This window comes from Phoca vitulina, unplaced genomic scaffold, assembly GCF_004348235.1.
Source record: "Phoca vitulina isolate PV1807 unplaced genomic scaffold, GSC_HSeal_1.0 scaffold98, whole genome shotgun sequence".
NCBI lineage: Eukaryota > Metazoa > Chordata > Mammalia > Carnivora > Phocidae > Phoca > Phoca vitulina.
In genome coordinates, this window is record NW_022589801.1 from 377,755 (window position 1) to 393,220 (window position 15,466).

Sequence of the window (15,466 nt, forward strand, 5' to 3'; positions counted from 1 at the left end):
TGCCAGCACGTAGACGAACATCTGTTTGTGAGTTGCGGTGATTCTGGGGAGAGGGTCTTGGCCAGAGGTAGTAGGGCAGAAGACTTCAGGAAGGAGGCGAGGACTGAGATGGGGGAAGGGAGGACGACATCCATGAACCCTGGAAGGCCCTCCACTCCCTGCCTTGATCCCGAAGGCCAGAGGCCCAGGGACAGAAGGCCGGGGAGTGCTATCACTGAGAGAGCCGGGCCCCTCGGCTTGTGCCAGCGAGGGTGCACGGGATTTAGACTAAGGAAACAGCTTGGTGCCTCTAGGGAAACACAGGCCTGGCCTCGCCTCCTCTGGCCCCTCTTCTTTGGCCCCGAGGGAGGCCCTTGCCCCTGTACCAGCCACATCTGTGGGGCACAGAGCTGAGCAGAGGGCTCATTTTGCTAGGAACTGTGCTGTGTGACCTCACGTGAGTCACTCCCCGTCCTTGGGCCATGGTGTCCTCATCTACACACCGAGGGGCTTGCGCTCTGTGGGATCTCACGTTGTTCCCACCTTACTTGCCAGCCCTGATGAACTGGTAAGGCTCTGTGGAGGATTGTGACCCCAAGTCCAGGCTGGGAGCGATAGAGGCCTTGATCCATTAGTAATGTCTGCTGTGGCCTCCTGGTGTGGGCGGTAGTACACATGCCTTCCTACCTCCCATCTTCACTCTCACGACATGCCATGTTCTAACGGGGGGCAGAGGGGTGAGGGGGAGAACCAACCTTCTATGAGAAGTGATTCTCCCAGGATTTGTGACAAATCTTGTGTGTGTTCCTCCAGGGCAAACATCTAGACAGGCGTCTCCAAGCATCTCCCACTTGTCTGTGAAAAATGACATGGCTACAGTTTCGTAAGGAAGAAGAGAGAGGGTAAACAACCCCAAATCTGAGTTCTTGGTCTATTTGTTTTGCTGGCATTTTGATAAATTTGCACCTGGCTGCATTTCTGTATAACTAATACGAAGAAACGTTTCGTCATTGTTGTTGCTTTGTTTGTTTTTTGTTGAAACAGAAAAAAGAAATCCATAAATATCATCAAGAAAGAAGAGACCAAGAGAAGTTGATGGGTTATATAATTGGGTTTAAATAGAAACTAAGATCTTAAGAACTTTAATCAGAAAATAGAATATGTTGGTCACATACGTGTATATGTTAGTGTTCTTGTGTTTGCGAACGTGGTGGACGTGTGTAGGGCATATTGACGCACAAGTTGGATGTATGTTCATGTGCGTGATATAAATGTGGCATGAATCTGTGTGTGTTGTGTGTGTCTGTGTGTGTGTGCAGTAGGATGTCTGTAGGGCATAGAAATGTATGTTTGCATTCTGTGTCCGTGCTGTGGGGGGAATTATGCAGTGTGCATACTGAATACAGTAAACCTCAGAATGGTGTATATGTGTGTAGGGGATGTGTACATCATATATGGGTGAGGGATCTGTGATGTGTGCATTGTGGGTAAGCACATGGCATTCTTGCTCCGTGATGCCCTGGCCTTGAGCGGGGCCTGGTGATGATGTGAAGTAACATCAGAGTTTAAAATAGCTCCCTGTGGAGCCCGACAAAGACTGAGAGCCAAGAACCTTGAGTCTTTTTTGGTGCTTGCTATTCCGAGAGGAAATCAGGAATTGCTGGAGCCTGTTTTGCCTACTCTGAAATCCAGACAAGGAGAAAAGTGACTGGAGTCTTGGGGAAACCCAGCCACCAGCTCAGGAAGGTGGGCTTAAAAAGCTTACCATTTGCAGTTTCCGAGAAAAATTCCTCACCAAACTTTTCAGACTTTTTCTCTCCTTTAGCAAAGATGGGAAAGGGTTCCTGGTGGCCTTTTCTGGGGAAATCGAGCAATTTCCACGATGGATTTGGGACACTCTTTTCCCCCTTTTAAAGAAGGTAATCCTGTGGTAGCAAAGGGAAGGTTGACAGACATCTAGAGCTTTCTGCACAACTGTTGATAGTAAGGGTTGTGTCCCCCAGCGCATTGGAGGCCACAAAATGCAGCCAGTCAATTTGTTTTGACTGTCTTCAGGCAAACTGTCCAGAGGATTTCATTCCCCCAGGCCCCAGGGGTAGAGTGGGGAGTGAAGACCCCTTTGCCCTGTGCCCTTGCAAAAGTCATGGCTTCTTCTTGTCAAGAAGGGTTATGGAGCGGAGCCCTTCCTACTACCTAGGACTGTGGTGTGAGCCCTGAAATGACAGTCAGGAATGTTTCTGCTGAGTGGAAGGGACAGTCCCCAGGGGCAAGGTTGTTCCTGGCACAAGGCCTGCCACCTAGTAGGTGTCCAATAAATAGTTGTTGAATGAATGAGTAGCCCAGGAGGTGACCATCCAAGAGAAACAGGCTGGTTTCCCCCCACGGCCAAGCAGAGCTTCCAGGGCAGGACTGGGGGCGGACGTGGCCGCCTGGCCAGCTGTTGGACTTCCCCTCCTCGTTTCCGGTCCCTCTCCCAGAATCTCAGCTGGTTCCCACACCCTGGCTCGGGGGCTGCTGCTGTCATTGTTCGGCTGTTCTCAGGGCCCGGCCTCTGCCCGACTAGACCTTTCATTGGGCCAGGAAAAGGGGTAGGACAAGGCAGAGCAGGAAGGGGAAGCTTCAGGGACTGATGCGGGAAAGAATCACAGTAAGAATGGGCTGATCTGGTGCAGCCTCAGGTGAGAAGCCAAGGTTTAGGGAGGGGTAAGGACGTTCCCAAGTTTACACGGATGGTGCTGGAATAATAATGATCATCGGAATTATGGTAGTAGTAGTATCGACCATATATGGGATGATATTTTGCGAACTAGACTTTCCCCCAGTATCTTCTTGCACTCCTTAGCTCTGCCCACTTCCTGTAGCTAGTTTGCTTTGAGGCCCACACGGAGAATGTGAGTATTTGCATGGCCCCTGGGGTTCCCGAGGGGACCCAGTGACCATCAGCTTTAGGACTCCACGTGGGAAGCCTGGCCTTGACCTCATAGCATTGGTTGCCTTGGGGAATAGGCTAGACTTGTTGGATTTTGAGTTTCAAAAGCCAGTCTGTAGGACTTCCAAAATAAAAAGTGATCATTGAAATTTAACACTCAGTGGGATAAACAGAGCTGGAGAAGGAGATCTGAGAATCCACCCAGAAGGCCTCACAAAGAGGTAAATAGTGGAAAACAGGGAAGAGGGAGAGGTAGAAAGGGTAGAATGAAAAGGTCCAACCTATGCCAAGTAGAATCCCAGGAAAAGAGATTGGAAAGAATGAGGGGCAATATTTAGAGAGACAATGGCTAAGAAATCTCTAGAACTGAAGACAGAAATCAGTTTTCATACAGCAGAATCACACGAAGCTCCGGGGCATATCACGGGGCAATTCCAGATCTCCAAGAGAAGCCTTCCTGAGCCCCTTGCTTCCCAAACCCTTCTCTTCTGCCATCTGACAGCCCTAACCATAGTGACTTTGCATCTGCATTAGTACTGCTTCCATTCGCCATCCTTTGGTGGGCAAGTTTTGCCTCCTCCATGAACCTGGGAGCTTTCTGAGGGTAGGAGCCCTTCTCCTAACCCCAGTCCTGGGGAAGGATGGCAAAATACCTGGTCAGAGATCTAGTTAGAGTCCTGGGCCCATAGCTCAACTTCTCCTGTCTCAGCTTCTTCATCTATAAAATGGAATTAGAAATACCTGGACAGAACATCCTGAGATTTACACATCCTGAGATTTCCTGCCACACTGTGTTCCTGTTCTGTTTAATCTACAACATTTTAATGTCACTATTTTTATTTCTAGATTCTGCCCCCCCCCCCACCCTGGCCAATTCTGCCTCTTCTTTTCTTTCTCTTCATATATTCATGGGAAAAAAAAAAAAAGTAAACACAGAAAAAAAAAAAGGGCGCCTGCATGGCTCAGTCGGTTAAGCGTCTGCCTTTGGCTCAGGTCATGATCCCAGGGTCCTGGGATAGAGCCCCGCATTGAGCCCCTCAGCAGAGAGCCTGCTTCTCCCTCTCCCTCTGCTTCTTCCCCTGCTTGTGTGTGCTCTCTCTCTCTTTGTCAAATAAATAAATAAAATATTTTTAAAAAGGTAAAAACATACATTCATGAAGAACCATAAAGCGTTGGCTCTCAAATCTAGTTTTAGCAGGAGAGACCTTTCATCAAATAAAAATATATTGTTGGAGACCCAATTCCAGCAGAATAAAGGAATTGCTGGTTGAATTGGGGTGGGTGGGGTGGGATGAAGACCCAGAGTCCAGCTGACTCATTCCCCCCTTTCCCTCATACCACCCCTGTGGCGCCATGGCTGGAACAAAGTTAGAAAAGCACCCATCAAAAGCTTTAATGCAGCGTTCCCCAAAATGTGTGTCTGGGAGCCCTACTTTATGGTGTCCCATGAAAAAGGGGCTCTGTGGTTGAATACATTTGAGAAACACTGGATTAACCAAAGTGAATTGAGTCTCTGCAGGATTTCTTTGAGAATTTAATACTCACACTGTGCACTGGGAATCTTACAGAGGGTAGCTGACGTGCTGAGTTCTGCAAACCTACCTGTTTTATCCAAGAATTACCCCTGCAGGGACGCCTGGGTGGCTCAGTCGGTTAAGTGTCTGCCTTCGGCTCAGGTCATGATCCCAGGGTCCTGGGATTGAGCCCCACATCGGGCTCCCTGCTCAGTGGGGAGCCTGCTTCTCCCTCTCCCTCTGCTCCTCCCCCTGTTTGTGCTCTCTCTCTCTCTCTCTGACAAATAAATAAATAAAATCTTAAAAGAAAAAAATAGAATTACCCCTGTAGGCTGGTGTTGTGCAGAACATACTAGGAAAATGCTATATTGGAGAATAATAATAGTAATAATAATAATAATTAATAATAATTTTTCCTATGTCTCCCTTCAAGATCTATAGGGCTGGACACTGAAATAGGAGGTGAGGCAATTATTACTCTGGATTGAATATGAGCCTTAGTCTTTTGTGACCCTCCCCCCCATTTAGAAAAGACCTGTGGGAAGCCCAACAATTTCCAAGCCTTCTTTCTTCCCGTCTCTGTTCTGCAGCCACAAACACAGCCTGGCTGGGCATGGACATGGGTGAGCCCCCGTTCCACCGGTCAGTTCTTCTAACACATCAGGCTGGGGCCCACTTTTGTCCCAAGGCTGAGCCGGCCCTTTGGCCCAGGCAGGAGGCCCCAGAGCCCCGGCTTGGCCCGTGAGAGCTCTGGGAAACCTTGTTCCCACTTGCCCACCCCCTTCCTGGCAGCCCAAGAGGCTGCCCAGGCTTTTCTTTCCTCTTCTTACTGGCAGGAAGAATTTCTGGAAGCGCGGCTGAACCAGTGACAATGAGGCAGGATGCCCGTCACCCTTACCAGCCTGGCCGCACAGGGAGAGCACCCCCCCACCCCCCCCAGGGCTGGGGCTCACAGAGGTAAGCCTCTCTGCCTGCCCGGCCCCACCTCGGGCTCCAGGAACAGGACAGGCCCCTGCCCAGGGCTGGAAAGTAGGGGCAGGCGCCCTGGAGCGTCTCTCCAGAGGCCAAATCCCACGGTGGGTCTGTCGGGTCTCTCGCCCACAGCTTTTCCCTCTTCCTTTCGTACCTTGAACAGACAGCAAGGGGTGGGGCACCCCACTAGGTGCTGTGAGGCAACAGTGACCAAAGCAGATCTGTCTCGGGGGGTCTAGAGTGGGGTCAGGTGGTCCAACACGCAACTTGAGAATGTCGATAAAACGGCTTCGGGCTTTGACAGGCACCGAGGCTGCGGAAGCATCTAGTGCGGTCTGGGGATGAAGGACCGCCTGCCTGGGGGAACACCGTTTATTATTAAAGCCGCTTGCCCGGCTTCAGGGCTGCGGAGCCACAGGAGCTGAGACCCAGCCTTGCTTTCAAGGACTTTCCTCTCTGTGTCACTCTGCGTTTCTGGTCTTTCCCTCTGACCCTCGCTCCGGCTGGCAGCCTCTCCCACCTTTCTGTCTCCAGCCCCACGTCGCCCTGACCCCCTGTCTTGCGCTGAAGAATTGCTGTTCCCAGGACAGGTGAATAAATACTAGGAACTCAGCAGACCCCTCCGCAAGGCCCCCTGGCCTGGCCTCCCCCAGCCTGGGGCCCCGGGGCCTCAGGGCCGCCGCCCCCACTCCCCACCCCTTAGGCCGGCTAGCTTGCTCTGTTCCTCTCCGCGGTGCCTCCGCTACTAAGGCTACAGCCATGCCACTCAGCCATCCTTCCTTGGGGGAGGTTGGGCAGGAATTTTTGTACTTTAAAAAGTTGTTATTGTCTGAGGGGAAGCAGCCAAAGAAAGAGACGTGTTATCTGTGGACTGGACTTGGCTGTCCCTCATAAACGAATGGGCTTTCCAAAGAAAGTATTCAAGGGGGGTCCGGGAGGAGGGAGGAAGGGCCTGGGATGTCTGTGTTTCCCTTAGACCCACGGGGTCCTGATGCCGAAGCCACGTGCCTCAGCTGGGGCTCCTGGAGGGCGGGAGCCCTGCCGCTACCACCTGACTGGGGCGTGAAGGTGCAGAGACCCTGCCCCATCCCCCGGGTCCGAGCAGCCCTCAGGAGCCCAAGGAAGGTCTCGGGATGTTACAGGGACCAGTGTCCCTTCAGGCCCGTAATTCTCCAACTCCCTCCGACCCCGCGTACATACCAGGCTTCTTGCCCCTGCCTCACCTTTGCTCAGGCCGGTCCCTGAGCCTGGAGCAGCCTTTCCATCTCTTCACTTACCAGCGTTCACCATCCTTCCTGGCCCAGGCCTGGTCGCACCTCCCAGCAGCCTGCCCTGACTGCCCGACCCCACGCTGGCCTCTCCTCCCTCTTCCCTGCCCGGCGGTCCCTCCATGGCCATGTGCCTGTCACTTCATGGGGACTGACAGCTCCATGCTCAGCCCACACAGTCACAGCCACTGTGGAGGAGGGCCAGGGCGGCAGGATGATGGACGAGGCTGTAATGGCCCCCTTCCCCACTGTGGCTGTGGTTAGATCTCCCCTCGAAGAAGCCCGATATTTTCCAGGAATTTCCTGAGGGGAGGGGACCGAGTATTCCGGAATGAGAGCCAGCTGTGGAATTGAGGCCTGGGAGTGAGGAGCAGGGCTCGGGGCTTCCTGGCTGAGTCAGCGACCGTCCCCAGGTAATTTATGGGCTGAGTCAGGGCTGGGGGCCACAGGGGTGGGGAGAGCATGGGGGAGTGGGGAAAGGTTGTGGAGGGGAGGGAGGGTGCCTCTAGGCAGTCTGTCACGGGGAGGGCAGCCTGACCGGCTGGAAGGGAGTCTGGCTGAGTCGGGCACAGACCCCCTTCTCCCCACCAGCTTTGCTCCCTTGCTTGGAGTCTGCAAAAGCCGCAAGCCAGAGGGAGGAGCCAGAAGATGGATACAAGGCTGCAGAAGGGGAGAAGCCTCTGGCCGGCCCTGGGGGCTCAGGAAGATAGAGGAGGCCAGGCTGGAAGTGAGTGGGCTTGGGCAGGCGTCGGGGCTGAGTTGGGGGTGAGGAGAGCCACTGGCTCTAGCATCAGGCCTGCGAGCGGCCTGCTCCGCCTTCCTTCCTGGCCCTGCCCCCTTTCTCCCTGCAGCAGCCCATCTGGCTTCCATTCAGCTCCTGCCGTGGACCTGCCGGGTGACATGGGCTTGGTGCCTCCTCCTTTCCGAGGCTCAAGTCCTCACTCGGACAAGGGGTCCTGGCTCCTCCAAGCCCTGAGGTGGGGCTGCTCGGCCGCAGCCAGGGAGTCCCGTCCAAGGCTCAGCAAAAGCAGGTCTGGGAGTGCCGCCACCTAAGGCCCACTGTAGGCCTTGACCTTGAATGGAGGTGGGGCTGGGCTAGGAGAGGGGCCGGGGCAGGTGGCGCCTGGTTACTGTCACCTGCAGGCCCGAGGAGCCTGGGGAGGCAGCACAGAGTGTGCCGTCACGCACGTACACCCCACACGCCCCACGTTCCCAAGAGAAGCCTGTTTCTGTCCGTCTCACCCAGCGCTGAGCCTGGGATCCCACCGGAAGACGGCTCCTGACACAAGCTCCGAGGAGGAACCCTCTCCTGCTGGCAGGGCGAGGCAGAAGTGTCCCCCAGGGGAGGGGACCCAGCTTTCCCTGTCATTCGTGTGCATCTGCTGCATCGTCACACTTGTGGTGGCAGAATCACCCCACGGCAGATTCCAAGCAGGGCAGGGTGCTGCGGGGTTGGGGCTCCCCTGGCCCTGGTCTCGGCATCTCAGAGGGACCCCCAGATTTTTGAGTGTCTTGCCCTGGCTCCCAACCTCAAGTCCCCATGCTGAAGAGGAGCCCCTGTTGAGGATGGTAGAGTTCGCAAGCCCAAATTAAGACACGCGATCTGAAGAAGAATCTGGGGGATTTGTGATACCATGCTAAAGATACAGAAAAAGGAATCTTATTTTGTACGTGACTGAGGAACTGCTTTTCTTGGTAAGAATAGTCATGAGGAAATCAAATCTGGACAGAAGGGTTCTGGACACGTATGAGGGTCTGCGACATGTAGCTTGACCCCGGACCAGTCCCGCCCCCGTCACCACCCGGTCCTGTCAGGCCCCCGTTGGGGAGAGGTGGTTGCGTTCTGGAATCAGTTGGAATCCAGCTGACAGGATTCTCTGAGGGAGGGGACATGGGTCTAAGAGAAAAGACACAGGGACCACTCCAAGGTTTTGGTCTGAGCAACTGAAGGCTTGGAGTTACCACAGACTGAGACAGAGAATGCATTTTGTTGTACATTTAACAGATCGCTTTTATTATGAAAGTCCAGAAATTGGGAATGGATGGAACTGAGCAGGGCGTCTGTGGGGTCACTGCCCACAGGGACCGCTGGGTCATTACACCCCCTACCACAGGCCTCGGGGCTCCCACGAGGCCCCGGGGCAGAAACAGGGAGGCTTACCTTCCTGCCTCCGCTATGGGACGGGGTGGGGGGGCAGCGGTGGGAAAGGGTCTGACCCTCCCGAGTCCCCTGGGCTGGCGCAGGAGACCCGGGGCCCGGGAAGGCGGTGGCGTGTGCGGGCCTCTGTCTACACAGACCCGCCTGTGGCCCACAGAGGCCCTTTCTCCTCAGACCTGGTGCGCTGTTGCCGCCAGCGCCTTCTAGAGGAAGCATCCCCGGGAGCCCAGGACTATACTTTGATTCTCCAGCCACAAAGCCCTGCAGGCCTGGCGGGCCAGAGGCGTGCCTGTGCATCCCGGGAAGCAAGCGCCTGGGGACTCAGGGCCGGAGAGGCTGTGAGGATGGCTTTGTGCGGCCGTTCACGTTGGCCCTGCCAAGTCCCCCTGCCAGGAGAGGCCAGTTTGGCTGCCAAGCCTCCTGAACTTAGGTTACCTGAGAAAGCAGCCTTGAAGCATCTGTTTCTCGTTGCTTCGCATGCCGTGGGCCTGCTTGCCCCGGGGGCCAAATGCCCTGTTTCCCCACATCAGCAGAGATGAGGGACGAGAAGACAGCTCTGTGGGAAGAGTCAGGAGGACCAGTCTTTGTGAGAATATAGGTTCCTGGGCACCTCTCCGGCCCTGCAGAATCTGTGTCTCTGAATATTTACCAAGCTCCCCCGCTGACCTGATGAGGGTCAGGGGTTGGGAGCGCTGGCACAGAGGCTGCGTGCTGTGCACGGGATCTGGAGAGACACCACACCCAAGGAGAGTCAGAGCTGGCACACAGTTCAGCGGGGGGGGGGGGGGGTTAGGAGGAGTGCTCTGGTTGTCTGAACACAAGAGCACCTGGATCTTTGACGGGCCTCAAGGGGGCCATTTGGGAGGTTGGAGCTGGGATTAGGGTGGGCCCGAGGTGGAGAATGGGGCCTCCTCGGGCCCACATGGGGTGCCCCCTGGAGCTGGTCTGTATCTCGTGACCTGTTCCTTCTCCCTGTAAACTCTTAACCCCGATCTGGAGGTGATCCCCAAGGGTAGGGCTCACCTACCCAGAACTACATTGAATAAATAAATGTGCTCTGCCCAGATTTTATCTCTTCAGGATTCCAGAGCACAAGACAAATGGCCTCATGTCCGGCAAGGAGGTGTAATTCATCCTCTGAGGTGAGCCCCAAGCCTGGGGGTGGGGTGGGGTGGGGAGAGGAGAGGTAGATGGTTTGGAGCATGTGGGACATGCAGACGTGGGGGCCAGCAGGCCCTGGAGCTCTGTGTGCAGGGCTCAGCTCTAAGACCTTCAGAATAACCCTGCCTTCCCAGGGCTTGTGCAGGGATGGAAACCAAACCTAGCATCCTTTAATTTAAGGAGTCTATTTCTGATTCTAAGAACACTTCGGGACATAGAAATAAGTTTATAGCATAGTAAGCAGAAAAATGAAAATCTATTAAATATATAAAATAACCTGACTTTGGAAATATGTTGATTCATTAAAAATGTTGCAAGATTATACCCCAAAACATTGACTGGTTGTAAGATAAAAGGTAATTTCAGAGTTTTGGTTTTTAATTTGGATTTGCTTATCTGAATTTTTAACTTTTCTAGAAGAGTCATGCACTTATTTGTACACAAATGACACAAATATTGAAAGTTATTGTTGTTATTATTTCATAAACCAGAGCCTCTGAGATGTAGTTCAGGAAGGAGAATGTCTAGGCAGGAAAGACAGCTGGATCAAATAACCCTAGCTGTCATCTGCGCCCCCCCCTTTCTTTGGGTCAATTTCTTAATTTTTACCACCTCCCCATGGTTGGCCCCCCTGGGATGCCACTGTCCTTTCAATTCTCTGGACCAAGCACAGCTAGAAACCCAGGCTTTGGCTTCTTTTAGCAGAGCAAGTCTAAGAAACCTGGGAAGACATACCAGATGGTGTTACTAAACCCAGAGGGAAGAAAACAGGAACAGAAACGCAGTGCCTGGAAGAACTATGAAACCACCAGGTTTCTCCACGCAAGGGTGTGCAGTCCCTCCTCCGCTCTCAGGTGGGACCCACAATGACATAGAGGGAGAAAACGCTAGTCCTCGGTCCAGGCACCCCCAAGCCACAGTACTCATTTCAGAGGACTTAACACCTTACACGCATAAAGGCTCCCAGGAGTTAAGAAGCTTCCAGACTTGAAAAGTAAATGAATTTACTTGGTATGCCCAAGTTTTTCTTAACATCATTCCACCCACTATCTGCCCAAATGAAGGCATGATAGGGAATCAGTGAATTATTAAAAATCACTGATCACATTAAAAAATGGGTGGCTCAGTCGGTTGAGCATCTGCCTCTTGATCTCAGCTCAGGTCTTGATCTCAAGGTTGTGAGTTCAAGCCCTGCGTTGGGCTCCATTCGGGGTGTGGAGCCTACTTAAAAAAAAAAAAAAAATTAGCATTTAAAATTGTAATATGAATACAGATTCATCATAAAAACTATTTGAAAATTTAAAAAAATGAAAATATCCCATAATCATCACACTGAATGGAGATAAACATTATTCGTGTATATACACATTTCAATAAAATCAGGAAAATATTGTGTGTATATGTGATATACACACATAAAATTCTGATTTTATATATGGTTATAAGGTCATTTACACACACATATATAAAATTCTGGTTTTTTTCCATTTAAAATGCATCATAAGAATTTTCCTGGATCTTTGAAAATAAATTTTAAATGGCTGCATGCTATCCCATTGCATGGCACACTGATTCTTAAACAAATCTCCTATTGATACCTAAGCTATTTCCAAATCGTTTGCTATTATAAAGAATAATTCAATAACATCATTGCACGTATATCTTTGTATACATCTCTGATTATTTCTTTAGGATACATTTCTAGGAATAGAATTGCCAAGTCAGGGACATGAATGTCTACAAGGTTCTTGGTGTCTCCAATCAATGCATACTTGTTAAATTGTATGAATTTGAACAAAAGTAGTAAAAAACTCCAGAGCAGCACTCTACCATGTTTGCTGCATGTTCTCAGACCCACAAAAGGTTCCAGGGGGCCAGGTGAAGCCCCTCCATCCACCTGTGGGACTGTCCTTTGGAGCCCGGGCAGAGGCCGAAGCCAGCAGTCCTTGGTGCTCCTTGGCTGGGCCCGGCCCCTGTTGCTGCCACAGGGCTACTTCCCTCAGCTTCTCAGAAACACCCCAAATCCCGCTCAGAAGCCCCTCTGTGAGGATTTCCTTCCAGCCCATTGCCGTGGCCCCCTGGGGAGTATACAGGGTAGGGGTCACGGTCCCCCACCCCCTCTTCAGACAGGGCATCTGAGGCCTAGAAGCCAGCAGGATGTGAGAGATAGGACAGGACCGGGGATTCAGAGACAAGGCTCTAGGTCTCACTCTACCAGTCAGTGTTGCCAAACCACAGAGGGGCGCGTCCCGTGGGAAAGTGGCCCAACACAACTGGAGGCAGAGGTCCTGCGAGGAGGCTGGGCTCCACTAGAGTCATTTTCAACAAATATTTATTGAGCATCTATCATGTACCAGTCACTGAGAAAATAGCGGAAGCCCAAGAGGCAAAGCTCCTGCCCTCAAGAAACAGCATGCTAGTGGGGGAAACAGGTAATAAACCCCAAAAATCGTGTCCAATGGGGTTTAAATGCTGAGAAGAAAACAAAGCAGGGACAAGTGGATAGAAAGTGACACAGAGGGGTGGGTTACCTGAGGTAGGATAATTCACATAGGTCTCTCTGGGTTGATACTTAAGCAAAAGGCTGAGGGAACAGAAGGAATAAGCTCTGTGAGTTATCTGGAGGAAGCCCTTCAAGGCCAAGGGAACAGCAAGTACAAAGGTCCTGAGGCAGGAGCAAAACTGGTATGTTTGGGTAGACGTCAGAAGCTGATATGGCTGGAACAGAGTGAACAAGGGACAGTGTAGGGACTGAGGTCACAGAGCTAGCACCATCCCCATTAGATGCGGGAGCTCCCACTGAGCCACAGGCATCAAGCAGGACACAGTCATCTGTTGTCAAGAACCTTTAAGGTTAGGGGACCTTGCTGTGGCAGAAGACAAGAGAATAGCAGAGGGCCGGGGCAGGCTTTTACCACCTGATCAGGTGTTTATAGCAAGGCTGTGAGGAAAGAGGGTATGTCCTAGAGCTCTGTCCCACCGTGCTGGGTGCCAAGTGTCCAAGGTTGACCAGGCCACAGAGCTGCCTCCTAGAGGCTCACAACCCCGTGGGGCCAACAGGTGGGCGGGGCTAACAAGCTGGCAAAGAAATCCTGTCATTTGTGACCACACAGCTCAACCTGGAGGACATCATGCTAAGTAAAATAAGTGAGGCCGAGGAAGACATGCCCAATCCACATGATCTTACTTAGGTGTAGAATGTAAAAAAGTCCAACTCATAGAAGCAGAGAGTTGGATGAGTGGGATGGAGGTTGCCAAGGGTTGGGGGGTGAGGGAAATGGAGAGATGCTGGTCAAAGTGTACGAACGTTCAGTTAGAAGATGAATAGGTTCTGGAGATCTAACATACAGCATGGTGACTACAGCTAATAATTCTATATGACGTGTACTTGAAATTTGCTAAGAGAGGAGATCTCAATTGTTTTCACACACACCCAAAAAGGAGACTGTGTGAAGTGATGGATATGTTAATTAGCTTTGTTGTGATCATTTCACAGTGGTCATGATCTTGGGGTCTGCGAGATGGAGCTGCATGTTGGGCTCCAAGCTCAGCGAGGAGTCTGCTAAAGTTTCTCCCTCTCCCTCCGCCCCTCCCCGTGCTCTCTCTCTCTCAAATAAGTAAATAAATCTTTAAATACATAAATAATAAAATTAATAAAAGCTGGTTACACAACATCTTGTGAAAAATAAGTGCTACACAGGAACTTTCTGTACTTTAAGCTTAATTTTGCTGTGAACCTAAACCCACTCTAAAAAATAAAATTCATTAATCGAAAACAAAATAAAACTGTAAAAACCAAGCATATGGCATGACTGACGGGGAAGACTTCCTGGAGGAGGTGATGTCTGAGCTGGGCCTTGAAAAATGAACAAGTGGACCAGATGTCAGCAGGCAGGGAAGGTGAGAAATGCACTTCAGAGAGAAATACTGGTTTGCTGAGGAGGGAGCAGGGGCACCCTCTGGCAACTGGATATTGGGGTGTGGCCTTGATTTGGGATTATCACTGGGACAGGACCAGCCTTGGAAAGCGGACAGTGAGAAGAGAAGAGGGTTGAAAAGATAACGCTGGGGCATACAGCCTCACTGTTGGTGGGGTAGGGGGGCACTGGGGAAGGGCTGAGGGAGACAAGAGGGGGGTGAGAGGAGACAACACACATAGGAAATTTGAACTAGAAGGAGGGGAGGACAGATGCATCTAGAGGAAGACCCAGCCTGGCTGGAGACAAGTTGCTTTTAGGATTTTATTTTTGTCTAATCCTGTTGTGTCTCCTTCCCTCCCTTCTCCCTCAAGCCCAACGGGGAGATTAGAAACATAATCTACATTGTCGATTCTATAAAGTATTGCTTCCCCTCACCCCTGACACCCACCCGCCCCAGCGCTTTGCAAGCTATGTGAGTCCAAATCCACATTTTTAAAAGATTGGTTCTCATTGTATTTCCTATGGCCGGCTCTCCTTTAATCACAAAACAGAGCTTATTGTATGATTAATTGTTCGAGTTCAGATAGTGATGCCCAGGTTAGAAAGGTAAAGATTTCGTTCTCACCCTCCTCTTCCACTCAGCCCCTTCTGAAAAGTTTCCTTGTTGTGCAACTGATTTTAGCTCTTCTACTGCTTTTATGTGTAACTTCATTTTTTCCCCAGCTCGACGGAGAGATCATTGACAAGGGATCTACATTTTTAAACCACAAGGAAAAGAAACCCAGAGCTACCAAGAATAATATTTTATTGACTTGGAACCAGTTTTGGAATTTATATTTTTAACCAACTACCCAGGTGATTTTGATGATCAGACAGTTTGAGGGTTTTTTTTTTTCCCCTCTTTCTCTTCCCTTCAGTAAACTGTTTTTTAACTTTGTTTTTCAGTGAAAACCATTTCCTCCTCACCATGGACTCCATCCAGAGGCTGCACCCATCTCTCCCACGTCAACAGTCCTGTGTCCTTGGCAGAGGACAGTGCTCTCATTCTGGGCCTTTCCCTTCTTCCTCGGCCAAAGCCCTGCTCCTGCACCTCCCCGCAGCTAATAAAAAGGCTGAGTTCCCCGATGCGGGGCAAGCTCCCACCCGCCGTCCCTCGCAGGGAGGAGTGAAATCTGTGGGGCCACTCTCGTCCCCATGGGCAGCTTTCCTGCCTTCACATGTTCCCAGAGCAGCTAGCTCATCCCAGGCCTCAGGACGTCCCTGGGCCCGGGGTGAGATCCAGGCACGACCACCTTCCAAAGCCACACGGTTCTGAGGGAACGTGCAGACATGCAAGAGTGGGGTGTTTCTGGACACTGAGTAAAGAGAGTCTCCCCGTGGGAAGGCATGGATTGATTTGGGACAAAAGGCACTTGTTGGCCCCGGAAGGCAGGGTTTGGGGGAGCCCTGTGCTAAGCGGAGGTGGGTGGGCATGATTCTCTTCTCTCCTGGGATCAGCCCCTCCGGCCAGTAGCCACCTGGCCCAGCTGTAGGAGACGTGGAGAATGAATTTCAGAGTCATTTCC

The 15,466-nt window shown here is 51.6% G+C and overlaps 1 long non-coding RNA gene across 1 annotated transcript; it reads left to right on the forward strand.

Moving 5' to 3' along the window:
* The first annotated feature begins 5,269 nt into the window (after positions 1 to 5,269).
* On the forward strand, positions 5,270 to 14,750 carry LOC116627552. Its single transcript, XR_004298500.1, has 5 exons — positions 5,270 to 5,379; positions 6,959 to 7,075; positions 7,254 to 7,389; positions 9,886 to 9,962; positions 14,625 to 14,750. It is a non-coding gene; the product is annotated as an uncharacterized LOC116627552 (long non-coding RNA).
* The last annotated feature ends 716 nt before the right edge of the window (positions 14,751 to 15,466 follow it).